Source organism: Dermacentor silvarum, chromosome 7, assembly GCF_013339745.2.
Source record: "Dermacentor silvarum isolate Dsil-2018 chromosome 7, BIME_Dsil_1.4, whole genome shotgun sequence".
NCBI lineage: Eukaryota > Metazoa > Arthropoda > Arachnida > Ixodida > Ixodidae > Dermacentor > Dermacentor silvarum.
Window position 1 is genome coordinate 155,448,740 of NC_051160.1, and position 4,970 is coordinate 155,453,709.

Below are 4,970 nucleotides of genomic sequence, written 5' to 3' on the forward strand. Positions count from 1 at the left end.
ACGGATGATGGACTCTCTGCTTCAAGGTTTCAAATGGTCAACTTGCCTTTGTTACCTCGACGACGTCCTTGTGTTTTCTCCTACATTTGAGACGCACCTTGGGCGCGTTGCAGCCATCCTTGACGTCTTCCGCAACGCTGGGCTCCACTTAAACCCATCGAAGTGCCACTTCGGGCGCCGACAGATTACAGTGCTCGGCCATCTCGTCGATGCTTCCGCATTACAACCCGACCCGGAGAAGGTTCGAGTAGTAACGGCTTTCCCTGTACCTCAGTCTGTCAAAGACGTCCGGTGTTTTGTGGGGCTCTGTTCTTATTTCAGACGGTTCGTGAAAGATTTCGCAGCAATCGCTCAACCACTCACAGAACTTATGAAGAAAGACGTGCCTTTTACGTGGGGTTCCCCTCAGGCTGCCGCATTTTCACGCCTTATCACGATTCTGACTAATCCACCGATCTTGGCCCCCTTTGACCCGTCCGCACCAACAGAGGTCCGAACCGATGCCAGTGGTTATGGGATCGGCGCCGTCTTAGCGCAACGCCAACACGGACACGACCGTGTTATAGCCTACGCTAGCCGACTCCTGACAACTGCAGAGCGCAACTATTCGATTACCGAGCGCGAATGTCTTGCTCTCGTCTGGGCTGTTTCAAAGTTCCGCCCATATTTATATGGCAAGCCCTTCTCAGTAATCACAGACCATCATGCGCTGTGTTGGCTTTCGTCGCTCAAGGATCCTACTGGCCGGCTCGGTCGTTGGGCTCTCCGACTACAAGAATATCCCTACACAGTGACGTACAAGTCGGGACGCCAACACCAGGAAGCAGATTGCCTCTCTCGCTACCCAGTCGAAGACCCGACCTCTACGTCTGAGCCTGACAACGACGCCTGCGTTCTCTCTGTTTTTCCACTGGTCCATGTCGCCGACGAGCAGCGCCGTGACCCGTCCTTGCGTGTCATCATTGACCGCCTGGAATCTCCACTTGCCGACAGTTCCCTTCGCTTATTCACACTTCAAGATGGCGTACCCTACCGCCACAACGTTCACCCCGACGGCCCAGCATTACTCCTTGTGATCCCTAAACACCTTCGCTCGGCTGTTCTCCACGAACTTCACGACCTCCCCACTGCCGGTCACCTCGGTGTGTCACGTACCTACGACCGGATCCGCCGACGCTTCTTTTGGCCTGGGCTTGCTCGCTCCGTTCGAAGATACGTAGCTGCGTGTGATAAATGCCAGCGACGCAAGACACCATCGACGCTACCTGCTGGATACCTACACCAAATCGACATTCCCGCGGAGCCATTCTTTCGGGTTGGTTTAGATTTACTTGGTCCCTTTCCTGTTTCTACCTCTGGGAACAGGTGGATCGCTGTGGCCACAGATTACGCCACGCGCTACGCCATCACCCGAGCGCTCCCTACAAGCTGCGCCACAGATGTTGCCGATTTTCTTTTACGCAACGAAATTTTATTACATGGAGCTCCGTGACAACTTCTCACAGACCGTGGCCGGACATTCCTGTCAACAGTTATCGCGGACATCCTGCAGTCCTGTGCCACGAGGCACAAGCTATCCACGTCATACCATCCGCAAACTAATGGCCTCACGGAGCGTCTTAATCGCACTCTCACAGACATGCTCGCGAAGTATGTCTCTTCAGACCACACAGACAGACTGGGACCTCACTCTGCCGTTTGTCACCTTTGCCTATAATTCCTCGCGCCACGACACAGCCGGCTATTCCCCAGTTTTTCCTCCAGTTCGGCCGAGAACCAGCACTGCCCCTCGACACAACTCTCCCTGTTCACGCGGCACCCACCAGTGAATATGCACTTGATGCCGTCGCCCGCGCTGCTCACGCAAGGGAAATTGCCCGTGACCGCCTTCTGAACTCCCAAGAGAGTCAAAGGCGTTTGTACGACCAGCGACACCGAGACGTGCACTTCCCGCCTGGTTCTTTTGTGCTTCTATGGTCTCCGTCGCGTCAGGTCGGCCTGTCAGAAAAACTGCTGTCGCGTTAAACAGGCCCCTACCGAGTGCTTCGTGCCGTGACTCCCGTCACATACGAGATCGCCCCTGACGCCCCATCTGCTTCCCAGTTCAGCGATATCGTGCACGTTACACGACTGAAGCAGCATCACCCTCCCAGTGATGACATTTAGACGCTCCGGGACGTCGCTTCTGCCGCCGGGGGATTATGCTACACGCGTCTGGTATTTGATTGTTTGACCGAGGCGCGCGGGCGCCATCACTCGAAAAAAGAAGAGGAAGAACGAGCTGGGCTCGCGCTGTGAACCTAACCAGCGCTGCAATCGCTGTTGTAAATACAACCTGTAAATAGTTGCCCGTCTTACTGACTCGTTCTTCGCGTAAGACTACTAAAGGTTATGGTAAAAGCGGCTCCCAAAACTCGGCGAGAACGTGGGACTTTCGAACCAGTGATGTCTTGACATTTGAACCAGCTAGTCTTTTGGACTAAGCCGACTTCTGCCGCTGTATATGTTCCGCAGTGCAGCAACCTCTCTCTTCGTTCATGGGACTTTCTCTCTATTTGGCCGCTTTACTGGAAGTTTTACTATAGTGCTTTCGCGCGCTAGTACTTGAACTGTGCGCCACTGGACAGCCTGCCGCTTTCAGCACTTGTGGAAGCCCGTAGCATCGATATAAAGCGCACGCACGCACACAAACACACACGCACCTACTCACACAAACGTGATTTTCACAAAATGTACACAGTTATGAACCAGCTTTATTGAAATATGTTATCGTCGTTTATGAAGCAATAATTATGAAGCTTTTTTCGAACTCTGTGCAAACGCCTCTATAAGCTGGATCATGACTCATATTGACACGTATACATGTTTACTTTTCACCGGTGACCGCTTTTCACCGGCTAACAAATGTTAAACGTTATCGCTAGTTATAGGACGCGCCTGCATGTATCGGGAGTTTCTCGAACGTTATCGATGCTTCTATCCATTGTCTCTTGTCACCGACACTCATGTAATGTGATTGTATGAGCGACGCGAATTATCTAGAACTTTCTGGAAGACACGCGGGTACCAGGGATTAATCTGGAACCTTCAGACCTTCAGTATAAACCTTCAGACCTTCAGTATAAAAGCCGACGCGTTTCGTCGCTGATCTGATTTTCGACGATCGCCGACTGTGTTCGCCGCTATCGTTGTGCTTTAAGTTATAGCTTGCTTTTGTGGGCACAGGTTCGCCCAATAAAGAACCAGTTTTGTCATACACAGTTTTACGACTGTTTTCTTCACTGTCATTACTACGTGACAATATATTGCAATCTTCGAGAAGAGCGCCTCCGACCATCCGGAGGAATTTAGGAAGTATATCTGCCAGCGCTCTAGTAATCGCGGAGAGTGTTTTCGCCTGCTCAACTCTAGAGGAGTAGAAGTCCAAGCAGTCGCGGATCGTTTTGCTGCCCATTTCCCTTCCTTATATGAACCTTCAGGTTTCAACGCTGGTGTCAGTCAGCAGCACACAACGGCTCCTACACATAGTCCTATGTTGTTTGATGAAAAGCTGATCAGCGAATGCCTTAAGCGTTTGAAGCCTTCCCTATCATGCGGCCCTGATGGCATCCCCTCCACAATTTTAAAAGCTTGCGGCAGTATATTTGCCCCAGTATTGACATCTGTATTTAATACCTCTCTGAAAACTTCCACTTTCCCTCGCATGGGCAAAACTCCTCGCGTTTTTCCTGCATTTAAGTGTGGCTGTAAAACCGATGTCTCAAATTATCACCCAATTTCTCTTCTCTGCGCCGCGTCTAAGATTTTTGAGCTTGCTCTTAAAAACATGTTGCCTTTTACTGTGAAGAACGCATTGATCCTGAATTAGCATGGAGTCCTCACCTACCGCTCCACCACCACACATCTCGCAAGTTTCATGGCCCAGATCTCCTCGCCGGTACTCCAAAGGTAGCAAGTGGACACCATTTATTGTGACCTCAGCAAAGCTTTTGATGTGGTCAGCCACTCACTGCTTCTGATCAAGCTTACACACTTTGGTGTTGAATCGTCAATTGTAAATACCTTGCGGAGGTATCTTACTGATTGATCATGTTATGTTAATGTCAATGACCAAACATCTTCTTACGTGGCAACTAGCGACAACTAGCGGCGTCCCTCGGGATTAATAATCGGACCACTCCTTTCTTTAAATTTTTAATAATGACGTTCTTTCTGCCATATGGCATTCTTCATTCCTTCTAAATGCCGATGACATGAAGGTTTTTAAGGCAATTCACACTGTTGATGACTGTTGCACACTCCAGTCTGACCTGTTTTCTTTTTGTAAATGGTGCAAAGATAATAACCTTACCTTGAATGCTGCTAGGACCAAAGTCATGACTTTCGCACGCAAAACAGCAAGTATTTCTTTTTCTTATTCTGCAGATTCTGTACCGTTGTGTAAGGTCTGCGAGATCAAGGATCTCGGTGTACTTTTTGATGCAGCCTTACACTTTTCAGCGTACACTAAACGCGTTGCAATGCGGGGTATTCGCACTCTTGGCTCTGTTTGCAGTCTATCGAGAGAATTCAATTATCCTACACCGTTCGGCAAATTGTACACAACAATCTGTCTTCCTCAACTCAAATACGCGTCAGTCGTCTGGAACGGCATCGCCAGATCCAACAGTGAGATTATAGATCAGGTCCAGAGAAAGTTTCTAAGCATATATAATCACCGATTTGCAAACCTGGACCTTGGACCTTGTACTAGCACTGTTGGATTGTTGTCATTGCCCTTACTTCGCTACGGACGTAATCGGGCTGACCTTCTGTCTTTCTTCAAACTCCTTCACGGTAACCTCACGTGTCCCGAACTCCTCATCTGTATCGTGTTTCGTATTCCGCGCAAGATCACCATAGAGCATAGACCTTTTCCGAGCTCTTTTCCGTGGTTCTTTTCCGAGCGTTGCCTTGTGCTATAATTGCAT